Genomic DNA, 15,542 nt, shown 5'->3' with positions numbered 1-15,542 from the left:
AGCTAAAGATAGGTGGGCCGAGGACACTTCCCTGAGGAAATCCTGCAGCAATGTCCTGGAGCTGAGGTGACTGACTTCCAACAACCACACCCATCCTCCAATGTGCCAGGAATGACTCCAACCAATGAGAGTTTCATCCCATTTCTCATCATTTTAGGTTTCCTTCAGGTCCGACTTGGTCAATTGCTGCTTTAATGTCAAGTGCAGTCTCTCTCACCTCAGGAGTCCAGCTCTTTTGACCTTGTTTGGATAATAGTTGTTATGAGGTCTGGTGCTGAGCAACCCTGCAGAGCCTCACACCAGTGAACTAGTTATTGCTGAGGGAGTGCAGCTCGGTAGCTCTCTTGATGATACCTTCCACCGTGTTACTGTTAATTCCGATCAGACCGATGGGTGGTAATTATCTGGGTTTAATTTGTTCTACTCTTTGAGATTATCCTGTTTAGATCCCTATGTTAGTAGGTGGTTGCCAGTTTTGTACTGGAACAGTTCAACTCAGGTCACGGCGAGTATTGGAGCCATTTACCACTGACAAGATATTTTCAGGACCATTAATTTATACAGTCTCTTCGCTGTTCCTTGTGTTAGAACCTGTATTGAAGCACAATCCAGCATGTGGCCTATACACCCAGGAAAGGAAAATGGATATTAGGTTTAATAATCACCCAATTGTCAAAAGGAAGCCATTCATCCCTTCATGTCTGCATGGGCTGTCTCTACGTGTTGACACAGAGGCGAGCACTTGCCTTTTCCCCATCACCCTGCACATTGATTTGATTTAATAATCATTCAAGTATGTCTTCATTATCTCAACACAACCTGACCAATGGTCTTTCTCCATCAACTATCAAGTTGATAACTTATTACAAATGAAACCAGAATTTTTTTTATTTGTAGAAATGGAAACCATCAGTTCAACACACTCTCTTTCACATGATAACAAGTGATCCGAACTTACAGCAATATTCTATTCTTTTATAGGATCAGGCTAAACCTGTGGAGAGATAAGTGAACATTTCAGGTTGATGCTGTTCCATTAGAACTCCAGCCTTTTCTGTTCTTATTTCAGATTTCCAGCACCTGCAGTATTTTCCTTTAGTTTGATCATTTTATAACTTTCCATTAATATTGACAGAATGGTCCATTTCTCTGAAGTCTCAGGAACTGTTTGGAGTGACCGCAATCTGGCAGTTGGAATGCTTTCTCAATTCTGTGGTAAATGGAGAGGTTTTCAAAGAGTCATCGATGGCAAGACAGCTGATACTTGTCAGAGTTCACTGTAGCTCAGTGCAGGATTTAGTTGACCATAGCACTGTCACAACGTGGTGATCGTATTCTTCAGTATATAACTGCATTCCACATGTAATGTAACCACAGAAGTGAGATGGATTTGCTCAACTGAATATTAGTTACAATTTTGCTCAAGTTATGTGATGCGTAAAGATGATGGAAAAGATTAATTCAGCGGATGTGAAGATCCGTTATTTCAAAGTTGATAGAACATGGATTTAATTATAATTAGAATCAGGCCATTTGTCCCAACAGGTCCACACTGACCCTCCGAAGAGTATCACACGCAGACCCATTCCTCTACTCCGAGACTTCCCCTGGCTAATGCATCGAGCCTACACATCCCTGAAAACTACGTGCAATATAGCATGACCAATTCACCGCACCAGCACATCGTTGGACTGTGGGAGGAAACCGGAGCAACCAGAGGAAACCCACGCAGACATGGGTAGATTGTGCAAACTCCACACAAACAGTCTGCCTGAGGGTGGAATCAAACCCTGGCGTTGTGAGGCAGCAGTGCTAACCACTGAGTACATCTTAACCAGTAACAACTGTAGACTGGAAAAGCCAAAACAGTCATGAAGAGGGGTAAGTGAATAGTAGTCTCAATATTTGGTCATTTAAATAAATAAACAGCATGGGGAAATGGATTTCAAAACCAGAGTATTGTCATGGAAAGGATAGTTAGGTAACAAATTAATCAACTGATTGAGTAGATACAGAGCTTTACTCAATATAACACAGAACCAAGTGGCAAACTGTGGATAAAGTAATGGTTTGTAAGGCACTAAACATATATCCTGAGGGAAAGGCAGCGATAGGCTGCAGTTAAGGGACAAGGTTGAGGAGTGCAGCTTGAGGACGGGTGTTCCATTGTGAATGTGACAACTGACCACTGCCCTTTGCTCAGTCTCACCACTTTGTGTCTATTGTAATGTAATCAAGTCTGAGAAACGTGTGAACGTGATCATTAGACTCATAAGGTTGTGGAGCTAATCCAACTGAAAGTCCCTTTCGATTCGCTCGCCCAACTTGGTGTGTTCTTGTAATTGAGCTAAGGCTTGCAATGACATGATAGCAATGGTCAGAAGTTATATCAGTTTCAATCAGATCAAAATCTTTACAGTAAGGGCAAGAAGGACAAGAAAAGATGATAGAAAGCAAACAGGGAATGCAGGATCGACAGGGCTGTTTCTGCATTTTTCGGTGCATGGGTCAGTGCCAGGCGATCCGTCCAGTTTCAGATCATGGCTCAGCTTCCAGTGTGAACGGCAGGAAGCTGCACCCTCTGCTTCACAGAAATCGGGCTCAACCCATCCATTCGCGACTGCGCACTTCAGGCTGATGGTTTTTCTATCCATCGTATGGACTGTACATCGTCCTCGGTTAAGACATAGGGTGTAGGGGTTTGCTTTTGATTCAACAACTTGTGGTACATGGACATTGCAACCCTGTGCAGCCATTGTTCCCCAAACCTTGAATTCCTCACCGTCAAATGCCGCCCCTTCTATCTCCCACATGAATTTACTGTGCTATACTAACTGTTACATACAGACTGCCACTAGCGAAGTTTGAGGAAGCTCTGGATGTGCTGTACTCCACCACTAGCACCCTGGAGACAAACACTCCGAGGCCCTGTTGATTATGACTGGCGACTTCAAACAAACAAACCAATCTTAAGAAGGTGTTGCCCAAGTACCACCAGAACCTTACCTGCCCCACTAGGGGCCTGAATATTTTAGACCATGGCTACACCGCTGTGAAGGATGCTTACCGCTCCATCCCCCGGCCTCATTTCCAGGAACTCCGACCACAATGCTGTGTTTCTTCTCCAGGCTTATAGGCAAAAGCTCAGGCAGGAGACCCCCTTGCGGATACAGTGCTGGTCGGAGGAGGCAGAGGATCAACTCCAGTGCTGTCTGGAATTGGCTGATTGGGCCAGATTCAAACAGTCCACAGGTACTTTGGACGAGTATGCCACCACTGTCACAGATTTTATCAGCAAGTGTATGGAGGACTGCAAACCGAGGAAGTCAATCCAGGTGTTCCCCAACAGGAAACCCTGGATGAACCTACTAAAAACCAGGCATGAGGCCTTCAGATCAGGAGACACACTCAAATATAAGGAATCCAAGTATGACCTTCGCAGAGTCATTAAGACAGTCAAGGACCAATGCCGATCCAAACTAGAAACCCAGACAGATACCCAGCGACTATGGCAAGGACTGAATGACATCACAGGTTCTAAAAAGAGACAGTGCAAGATAGCAGGCGATGACGTATCCCTCCCAGATTGTCTCGACACCTTCTCTGCTCACTTTGAGAGGTAACACCGATTCCGACAAGTCCTGACGAAGCTATCCCAACAGTCACTGCTTCAGAGGTCAGATCAGTTTTCCGTCGGTTGAATCCAAGGCAGGGCAAGACGGAGTACCAGGCCATGCACTCAGAGCATGTGCAGAACAACAGGCAGAGGTCTTCTCAGACATCTTCAACCTCTCTCTGCAGCAGGCCTCTGGCCCTGCCTGTTTCAAGAGGGCCAACATCATCCCTGTGCCTAAGAAGGCTCATGCAGCATGTTTCAATGACTACCGCCCAGTGGCCCTAACCTCAGTGGTCATGAAGTACTTTGAAAGGCTGGTCATGGCATTAATCAACTCTAGTCTTCCCACTGCTCTTCACCCACTCCAATTTGCCTATCGGACCAACAGATCCATGTCAGATGCCATATCACTTGCCCTTCACTCCTCCCTAGAACAGCTACGTAAGAATCCTACTCATTGACTACAGTTCAGCCTTCAATACTATTATCCCCTCGAGACTGATTACTAAACTTAGTGATCTCAGACTAAGCCCCACTCTCTGCAACTGGATCCTCAGTTTCCTGACCCACAGGCCAAAATCAGTGAAGATTGTGGTCAATATTTCATCCTCACTAACACTCAACACGAGAGCCCCCAGAGGTGTGTACTCAGCTCCCTACTGTACTCACTGTATACCCACGACTGCCTCACCAAATACCACACTAATGCCATTCACAAGTTGACTGATAACAACATCATAGTCGGTCAAATCTCAGATGACAATGAAACAGACTACAGATGGGAGGCGAAAGACCTGGAAAATGGTGCACTGAGAACAACCAAGCTCTCAATGGCAGCAAATCCAAGGAATTCATTATTGACTTTCGGTGGGATGCTACTCATGCCCCCCTACACTAACAGCAGACTGAGATTAGGCAAAATGGTTCACTGTGTCCACATCACCAGCTGCAGCTAAGCTATATAACCAATTAGCCACTAATCATTAGAGTGCGGAAGTAGACTGATAAAATGAGGAAATATAAACCACACTCTGCAAAAGGTGAGCCTTTGTAATGGGAACTGCTAGCCAAACCCTGCAAACTGCAAGTCTTTGTAAAGATGAACTAATCGTTATGATTTAACTTCTTTATAAATCAAAATCATTGGTTCAAGCAACTATCGATAAAGCGATATCATGTAAGAATTGATTGTTACTATGTGATCATGCTCCATGTCTGACTATGAACAGTGTGTATAAACCTTATGCAAACTCAGCAAGTTGTTGGATTCTTTTGATTGCCAAGAAGTGTTCATACTTCTGGGCAAATCAGAGTCTGCCAACCCAGTGCTGTATCAGACAATAAGTGATTGTTTTTGTGATTGACAAAGAGTCGTTGACAGGTGTGTTCATTGACCGATCACGGAACTGAGAGACCCCTCCTGAGGGTTCACTTCTTCCGATTCACTCCTGGGTCCCCAGAGCATTGACTCAGTTTCTGGATTGTTAGTCTCATGATAATAACAGGAAGCATCACCTCCCTTCCCCCCACTGCATAGAGGGGTGGAGAGGACTGCATGGAGGGGAAGAGAGGACTGCTTGGAGGTATATAAAGGACTGCATAGAGCATTAGAGAGGACTGCTTGGTGGTAAACAGAGGACTGCATGAAGGCATTTAGAGGCCTTTATGGAGGGGTACAGAGCACTGTGTGGAGGGGTATAGAGGACTGTATGGAGGACTGTATGGAGGTATATAGCAGAATGGAGTCATATGGAGTTGTATGGAGGACTGCACAGAGGTATATAAAGGACTGCATAGAGGGGTACAAACAACTGTAAGAAGGTGTATGTGGACTGTATGTAGGTGTAAAGAGTACTGCATGGAGGTGTGTACAGGACTGCATGAAGGTATACAGAGGACTGCTTGGAGGTGTATAGAGGAATGCATGGAGGTGCACAGCAGACTACATGGAGATGTACAATGGACTGCATGGAGGGTTATAGCAGACTGGAATGTCATGGAAGAGGACCTCATGAAGGGGTGTAGGGGACTGCATGGAGGTGTATAGCAGACTTCATGGAGTTGTATTGAGGACTGCAGGGAAGTCGAAAGAGGACTGAATAGAGGTATATGGCAGACTGCAATGAGGTGTATAGCATTCTGCAATGAGGTGGGAAGAGGACCTCATGGAGGGATATAGGGGACTGTATGGAAGTGTATAGAGGACTGCATGGAGGTGCATACCATATTTAATGGTGGGGTATAGAGGACTGTATGGAGGTGCATACCATATTTAATGGAGGGGTATAGAGGACGGCATGGAGGTTTATGGAAGACTTCTTGGACGTGTCAAGTGGACGCCTGGAGTTCACAACAATGCCTCTTCTTCCTCAGGAGTCTCAGGAAATTCAGCACATTCACCACGTTTTGTAGCTGCACCGTAGAAAGCACTCTAACTGGGTACATCACGGTTTGGTGTGGTAACAGGTCTGCCCAGGTCCATCAAAAACTCCAAGAAAGTTCATTAGGAATGGTGAAGTACTTATGCCCATAACGCTGACTCTCCTGTTTCGCGGGAGCTGCCTGACCTGCTCCCGCACTTCAGTACCACCTTTTTGAACTCTGACTCTCCAACATCTGTGGTCCTCACTTTCTCCTACTCCTCATTCAGATTGGTTTGTTCACATGTATCCCAGTGAGGGCAGACCAAACTCACTGTGTCTTTGACACATACCCTAGAGAGGGCAGATTGTCCCTACTGCATCTGTATCACACACCTTGGGTACAGCAGATTGACCCCATTTTGTCTCCATCATTGACTGTGGGAGAACAGACCATTTACTCTGTGTCTGTAGTGGAGCACCAGGGCTGCCAACTGTACATACTTAGTCTGTCTCACAAAGATTGGAGAGTCAGACTCCCCTCACTGTGTCTGTATCACTGACCTCAAAGAAAGTGATTGGATGGATTTTGAGACAGAACACATTCCTAATCCCTGAATTCTCCAATCCATCTCACCATTTAATGAATTTCCCCATTTGGGTAAAAGGGTATTTTACCATGTTCTTCAGCTGTTTCCTGAACTTAGTCTGGGTCACAACATATATACAAGTGTTTGTGTAGCAACTTAGGAGCTGGAGAATGAATCCGATATCTCGTACAAAATAATGTCGATATATTACCCTATACCCCATTGAAAACATTCGTCTCCAGAGAGAGTTTACCACAAACACTGACCATAACAGGATGAAATTCCCTGAGATAACAAACAATAAAATGATGGACTTCCTTCGAGACCCCATTTCTGGGTCACTGGGATTCTCCCCACTGCTGAGAGCCCAAAGTCTCCTGCGGGCTCTGCTGGCCACTAAAATGGAGGAAAAAACAAGGGCTGCAGATGCTGGAAACCAGAGTCTAGATTATAGTGGTGCCGGAAAAGCACTGCAGGTCAGGCAGCATCCGAGGAGCAGGAAAATCAAGGTTTCAGGCAAAAGCCCTTCATCAGGAACAGCATGTACCTGACACTTAAAGCATTGAGCAGCAGAATCAGAACAAATGGCACTGCTGGAGTCAGGATATAATAAAGACACTCAATTATTCCCCAGGCTGGAGAGTGCTGAATATCAGTTGGTACTGAACAAAACCAGTGCTGATTCCTGAGCAAATACTGAGATGTGAACATAAAATACCAGAAAATGTTCTTCAAACCACTCAGCACAGTCACTGTTCCCAGAACCACAGCTGCTGTCTTCTCAGTACAAAATTTAATTTGCAGATTTGGGCAGCAAATGGCCACATATCGATCAAAGGTAAAAGTGACGGTAAACCAGACAGAACAGTCGGTGGCTGCATAAAGGAAGACAGCGTGGATATTACAGATGGGGATGGCCCGTAGGAAATGTAAGTCTGTCTGATAGACAATTGGAATGTGCCCCAACAGCAGATCGAGGATAATAACCAGTATATCTGCTGTTGACATCACCACCAGATATCGAGTAATACATTTTGTAAGACCACACGTTCCTTGCAACAATAGTATAATTGTTTTGATGTTAACCGTGAGGAATAAAACAATATGAAGTTTATCAAGTTGGTCGAAAAGTTAACAATTTCACAGAGTACTTTGTAAGATTTGCAAATGTGTCCTTCTTTCTGAAAATGTATTGAAGTATTCATACCTATGTTCGAGTAATCAGCTGGACTCAAAAATTACCATCCAACAAAATCAGCCATAAAGAAAAAAATACATATGTGGTATGAAACAGAAAATGAGGAATAGCAGTTTATAAGAGATTCTGCGAAGATTGACACTGTGTTGACAAATGATTGAAAACAAGGAAATGCAGGGGAAATCACCAAGACCATGAGATGTATGTTTCAGTTTTTGAAGCAGAACTGAGGTCAGTGACCCTGTATTAGAGTGGAGGAAATGATCAGGTTCCTGCTCTTCATCTTTACAGAGTCATTCAAACTTAGTGCGGAAGAACCTCATTCACTAATATCAAGTGACCATCGAGCATATCATCACACATATCCTGGTCCTGATCCTCATCCAATGCAGATGGATTTATGTTATCATATATCTGTGTATATTGTTCACTCTCATATTTATTTAGGGATTTTGTGTAATGAAAGAATAGTAGTCCTTGATTACCATCTTTTATCATTCATAAAATATGGGCGATGCTGGTTAGGTCAACATTCCATGTCCATCTCTGATTGCCCCCGCTCAGACGCTGCCAAGCTGCCTTCTTCAGGTCCATGTAATGTAGGTATACCCACATTTGAGAGGGAGTTCCACCATATTGACACTGTGATAGTGAAGGAACAGCAATATGGCCCCAAGATAATTTCGCTGTGCAGCTGATGGCTGATTGCTTTGAGATGGTGGAGGTCACAGTTTTGGAAGATGTTGTGAAAGGGCCTTTAAAACATTGCTGCAGTGCATCTTCCACAAGCCTCAGATTGCAGCCACCGTGCATTGATGTTAAAGCAGAGAATGTTTGTGGATGTGATGCCAATCAAAGGGCTTGCTATACACTGGATGATGTCAAGTTTCTGGTGTATTTTAAGGCTAAACTCATTCAGGCAAGTAGAGAGCATTGCATCACACTCCCGCCTTGCCCTTTGTAGATGGTGGTAAGGCTTTGGGGAGTCCAGAAGTGAGGTATGTACCACAAAGGTACCAACCTCTTATGTGGTCTTGTAACACTGTCATTTCCAAAGCTGGTTCACTTCAGTCTGTGGTCAATGGTAATCCCCCAGGAGATTGGGAGTGGGAGATTCAGTGATGGTAAAGCAATTAATGACAAGTGAAATGGTTATATTCACTCTTTTTGGAGTTAAGTGGCACTAGTCAGCCCAGGACTGAATATTGGTCAGGCAGTGCTACGTGTGGATGTTGAAATTTCCTGTGACCAGCAAATGGGGAATGATACACAATGTTGTACAACAATCACCAAACATCCTGAATTCTAACCCCAGGATGGAGGGATGGTCAGTGATAAAGCAGCTGAAGGTGATTTGGACTGTATCATTGCTGCATCATTGGATGGTCTCTGCATTCTCACTGATGTTAGTTTCTGCACAGAGGGCTTAGTAAGGCTGGAAACAGTTTAAACCAGCGCACTGTTGCCATTGGAGATGAAACTGGTTGGGCATGTTTGGGGTCTAAAATGAGGGAATGCTTTCTAGTTGATAGTTTCTCGTGCCAGTCCTCCTGCCATGGATCCTTAGCTCTGGGCCGTAGAATTGTCAAGTCATAGAGCACGGAAACAGGTCTTTTGATCCAAATTGTCTATACAACCCATGTTTCCTCCTCTGAACTAGTCCCACTTTCCTGTATCTGTCCCATATTCCTCTGACCTTTCCCATCCACGTATCTGTCCAAGTTTGTTTTGAATGCTGTCATTGTAGTCGCCTCTACCACTTCTTCTGGCAGCTCGTCTCATACACGCACCACCCTCTGCATGAAAATGTAGCCTCTCAGGTCCATTTTACATCTTTCCCCACTCTCCTTAAACCTATGTACTTTAGTTTTTGGCAAGTGTGCCAAACGCCTTCTTTACCACCCTGTCTACCTGTGATGTCAATCTCATGGTACTATGTGTCTGCATCCACTGGTGTCTATTTTCAATAATTCCACCCAGTGCCCTACCATTAACTGTACTGACTCCTTGGTGTAGTTAACTACATGGGGGTGGTGTGGAGGGAGGTGTATGGCCGGTGGGGTTGAGCAGGCCATTGAATTAACTTGTAATGGAATAGACCTTCTCCAGTACAAATGCAGGAGCATGCTCTCATAGCCAACAGTCATGGCACTGAGACCCTTGCCTGGTTTTAGATTTTGGCAGGTAGGGGTTTGGACACATTTTGGCAGTTTGGACAGAAGAGGGGTCAAGGGTCACTTGGAGCATGGGAATAGAGTGGCGCCCAAGCAGTGGAATAAATAACACATCCAGGCACCATTCATTGTCCCAGTAAGTTCATTGTAGTTGAGGGAAACTTTGAAGAAACAATGCAAGGCACATTCTAAAAGTCTCTGGTTTTCAGACAGCTCCATTCCATAAGACCATAAGACCATAAGACAGAGGAGCGGAAGTAAGGCCATTCGGCCCATCGAGTCCACTCTGCCATTCAATCATGGCTGATGGGCATTTCAACTCCACTTACCCGCATTCTCCCCGTAGCCCTTAATTCCTTGTGACATCAAGAATTTATCAATTTCTGCCTTGAAGACATTTAGCGTCCCAGCCTCCACTGCACTCTGTGGCAATGAATTCCACAGGCCCACCACTCTCTGGCTGAAGAAATGTCTCTGTATTTCTGTTCTGAATTTACCCCCTCTAATTCTAAGGCTGTGTCCACGGGTCCTAGTCTCCTCGCCTAACGGAAACAATTTCCTAGTGTCCACCCTCTCCAAGCCATGTATCATCTTGTAAGTTTCTATTAGATCTCCCCTTAATCTTCTAAACTCCAAGGAATACAATCCCAGGATCCTCAGCCGTTCCTCATATGTTAGACCTACCATTCCAGGGATCATCTGTATGAATCTCCTCTGGACACGCTCCAGTGCCAGTATGTCTTTTTTCCAAAGTGCAAGACCTCGCATGTTCTCACATTGAATTCCATCAGCCATTCCCTGGACCACTCTTCCAAACTGTCTAGATCCTTCTGCAGCCTCCCCACTTCCTCAGTACGACCTGTCCACCTAACTTTGTATCATTGGCAAACTTCGCTAGAATGCCCCCAGTCCCTTCATCCAGATTATTAATATATAATGTGAATCTATAATATATAATATATATATATAATATATCCTGTGGCAGCTAGTTCTGAGAGAGTGTATTTGTTTCACCCTGATGTCGAGGGGTGGAGGAGGATGGGGATCAGGAAATGTTGGTCAGGATGGGGAACTGGGAAAGTGAGTTGCCTGAAAAGCTTCCTGTAATGAGATACATGTTGGGAACAGTGGCCACCCGAGTCAGTGCCAGGAATGAACACGAGGGTGACCCAACTCGGTGTCAAATGGGTCTGTAAGATTCTGAATCCTCTCACTGAGCCTCATGAATTGGCCAAGGATGGGTTTGGAGTCAGTGGATCGGGATTGACGTTTATGGTAGGCCAGCAACAGCAGCAAAGGGGACAGAGTAATTTGCAGGAAAAGCGATGCAATTGAAGTTAACTATAAGAGTTAATTAAGAGTTAGAGACTTGACAGGAACACCAACAGTAACAAGGGTGGGATAGTAAATGTGTTGAATAACCAGGAGTATATAACGGATCCAATTTGTTAATGACTTCAAGTGGTAATTTGCAGAAATATAATCAATTGTTGCTGAGAAACTCCTGTCCATTGTTGTAAAATTCCGATCTTCTGTGTTCAGATTCCAACCCATGGTTGTAAAATTCCAATCTATTGTTCTCAGGTTCGAATCTCTCTTCTCCCGAGCTCCCAGTCTCTGGAGCTGTCGGTCCCTGTTAGTGCTGGGGGTGATGCTGGAGGTGATGCTGTCACTGATACTATCGCTTCGTACATTGTAAGGAATTTGTAATTAATAGAAGAGGGAAACCCTCCTGGGACACAATTAAATTACATGGAGTTTGACATCAAATACAGTCACTGAACAAACACGTTCATTTAACCCTTTCAATCTAGTACACTATTCCCACAATGGAGTAGGACTTATAGCAAACTCGGACTGTATGGGCATGAGTCACCGAGAGAAGGAGAGATAGAGGCATTGACCATAATCTTTCAATTCTCTGGAGATATTGATGTGGTTCCAAAGAAATGGGTGGTTATAAATAATACACTCCTGTTCAAAAATGTCTAGAGAGATAATTGCTGTTCCCAAAGTCAGTCAGTTGGGGTACTCTGCCTCCCCTAGTTTAAAGTAAGGACAGCTTCAGCAATATGTTGTCTGACAGCAGAGAGACATGTTGAAAAGCTGTGGTTCAGGCTGAAGAGAGACACATTGATTGTTGATTGACTGATTATCACGTTTACCTGAATATAGTGAAAAAGCTTCACTTACGAGCAGTACAGATAGATCCCAGTAAGCAGGCATGTACAGATCACAGGATGAAGAGAAACGTGGACAGAGGCGTACAGGTTACATCCCACAGGGCGTGCACGAGGCAAGATTAACATTTACAAGGTCAGCGTGATTTGAAGTTGGAGATTCCATTCATCAGTCTAATAACGGCTGGGAAGAAGCTGTTCCTGAAGCTGCTGGTGGGTGTGTTCATCCTTCTGTATCTTCTGCCTGATGGGCGAGGTTGTAGGAGATCATTACTGGGGTGGGAGGGGTCTTCAAAGATGTTGGCAGCCATTCCCCGGCAAAAAGCCGTGTAAAAGCATCCATGGATGGAAGGTTGGCTTCCGTGATGTGCACACAACCCCTTGTAGTTCCTTACCGTGCTGGGCAGAGCAGTTGTTACACCGGGACAGGATGCTCTCTGTGTTGCATCCGTCGAGTTTGGCGAGGGACAGACCAAATTCCCTGAGCTGTTTGAGGAACAAGATGCGTTGCTGTGTCTTATGGATCATCGTATACACTTGGGAAGTCCAGGACAGATTGGCGGTTATTGTCACTCCCAGAAACTTGACACTCTCCACCCTCTCAGCCTCAGCTCCATTGATGTAGAAGGAGGCATGTTCTCCTCCTGTCTTTCTGACGTCAATAATCAGTTCTTCAGTTTTGCTGATTCTGAGAGAGAGGGTGTTCTCACTGCACCATGGCAACAAGCCCTCTATCTCCTTCCTGTTGTTTGATATCCATCCTCCCACAGTGGGCTCTGCAGCAAACATAGAGATGGTGTTTGTACGGACTTTAGCCAGACTGCCGTGGGTGTACAGGGAGTACAGTAGGGGCTGAGAACACATCCTTGGGGGGCTCCAGTGTTGAGGGTTATCGTGGAGGAGGTGCTGCTGTCTATCTTCACAGATTGTGGTCTGTGGGTCAGGAAGCTGGGGATCCAGCTGCAGAGGGTGGAGCCGAGACCAGAGTCTCAGAGTTTTGTGATCAGTCTGGAGGGGATAATGGTGTTGAAGCTGGAGATGTAGTCGGTGAACGTGGTCTGACGTAGATGTCCTTGTTATCCAGTGAAAAATCACACAACACCAGGTTATAGTCCAACAGGTTTAATTGGAAGCACACTAGCTTTTGGAGCGCTGCTCCTTCATCAGTGACAATAACTGACAATCTGACCAGGACTTCCCAAATATATGTGATGATCCACAAGACACAGCTACGCCTCTTGTTCTTCAAGCAGCTCAGGGAATTTGGCCTGTCCCTAACCAAGCTCTACAGCTGTAACACAGAAACCACCTGATGAAGGAGCAGTGCTCCAAAAGCTAGTGTGCTTCCATTTAAACCTGTTGGACTATGACCTGGTATTGTGTGGCTTTTAACTTTGTACACCCCAGTCCAACACCAGCATCTCCAAACCTTGTTATCCAGATGTTCCGGGGATGAGGGCAGGGTTGGGAAATGCTAAGGACCCGTTACTTCGGGAGACAAATTTCAGGTGATCGAGGTAGGCTGGGAGACCAGGGCTGAGGTGGGCCATAACCACTCTCTCGAAGCATTATCAAGGTCAGAGCCACTGGGCGGTTATCATTCGGGCACATAGCACCGGCTTTCTTAGGTACTGGGATGGTGGTGGTCTTCTTGAAGCAGGTGGGGATATTTATTTGTCGGACGGAGAGGGTGAAGATAGCAGCTGGTCCACACAAGATCTGAGTGGACAGGCAGAGACTCCGTCTGGGCCTGTCTCTTTCCTTGGATTGACACCGAGGAAGGCTAATCTGGCATTGGCAGCATTGACAGAGGGAACAGGTGCCCAGGAGCTATTGGGGCAGGTGACACTGCGCTGCTGGCATAGAAAGCGTTAAGTGCATCAGGGAGGGATGTGTCTTTGTCTGCTATCGTATGCGGCTTCCTTTTGTATCCTGTTATGCTGTATAGGCCTTCCCACAGGCAGTGGGTGTCTGGGTTGTTGGTTTGGACCTCTAACTTGGTCCGGTACTGCCTCTTGGCATCTCAGATGGCTTTGCGGAGGTCATATCTGGATTTTCTGTATGGGTCTGGGTCGTCTGACCTGAGTTCTGCTTGCCTGGTGTTCACTGGGGACTGGATTTCCGAGTTCATTCAAGGTGCCCATTTAGGGAACTCTCAGAATGACTTGGGCACATGGTCCTTCATGGATTTCATCATGAAGTCTGTGACGTTGGTGGTGTAATCATCCAAGATTTCTGCTGAGCACTTGAATACATTGATTCCAACCAGTCCCAGAGATGCTCTTCCACTGCCTCGGACCAGTATTGTATTTCTTTCTGTGAAGGATTCTCCTGTTTTAGCTTCTGCTTGTATAGTGGGAGGAGGGACACAGCGCTGTGATCTGATTTCCGAAGTGTGCCACGTGGGGGTGGAGCGGTCGGTGTGTTTGATGGTTGTGTAATACTGACCCAGGATGTTGGGTCTTCTATTGGGGCAGGAGATGTGTTAGTGGGACTTGGACAGCACCCTCTTGAAGTTGGATCGGTTGAAGTCACCAGCCATAATGAGTAAGGCCTCAAGGAAGTTTGTCTCAGAATGTTTATGACGGTGTAAATTTCATCCAGGTCCTTTCAGGGTCACTACATCCGAGCACCAGGAGGTGTTGATCAGGAAGCATCCCCATCGCCCTCACCCTCCCCAAGGATGACGTGTGGTTGATGCGTTGTATAGAGGACCCGTCAGATTCCCAGGAGCAGTCAGGGATGGCAGGGGTGAGCCAAGTCTCCGTGAAACTGAGCACACAACCGCCTTTCAATTCCCTCTGTAGGTAAGTCTGGATCTGAGTTCAGCCATTTTGCTTTCGATAGACTGGGCGTTTGCAAGGAGTATGCTGGAAAGGGGGGTCTTGAAACCGTGTTGTTTCAACATCACCATTAGGCCAGCAGGTGTTCATTGTTTCCTTGCAGTTTTCTGGACAGTTCCAGGAGTTGGAGAGCAAGTCTGCTGCTCCTGAGGGTAAGTGAGTCAGGCCTGGTCAGGCAGGGCCTCCTTGAGTTGGAGTAGCCGAGGGATTGGGGACTGAACCAAGGCTGGTTGTCCTCCTTGGGATCAAATCACTGACAGTGCCGATTCCATTCTGGGTCGAGGTCAAATTTCTCCGGGGTCTGGGTTCAGATCATGGCTCCAGGTGTCAACGTGGGTCTAACAGGAAGCTGATAGGTCTGCTCTGGGTACTACAGGGTGACCAGAATTGATTCCTGAAGAAGGGCTCATGCCCGAAACGTCGATTCTCCTGCGCCATGTATGCTGCCTGACCTGCTGCACTTTTCCAGCAACACATTTTCAGCATTGAAAATACTCAGGCCTGGGCGACCATGCAGTCCTCAATCCTTTAAATATATTTAAAAGAACATTGTTTGTAATTTTTATAGAGTTGAATTTTCT

Source organism: Chiloscyllium plagiosum, unplaced genomic scaffold, assembly GCF_037043375.1.
Source record: "Chiloscyllium plagiosum isolate Xiang-an unplaced genomic scaffold, Cpla_swu_hap1 HiC_scaffold_12, whole genome shotgun sequence".
Taxonomy (NCBI): domain Eukaryota; kingdom Metazoa; phylum Chordata; class Chondrichthyes; order Orectolobiformes; family Hemiscylliidae; genus Chiloscyllium; species Chiloscyllium plagiosum.
Note: the sequence above shows the minus strand (reverse complement) of the source record.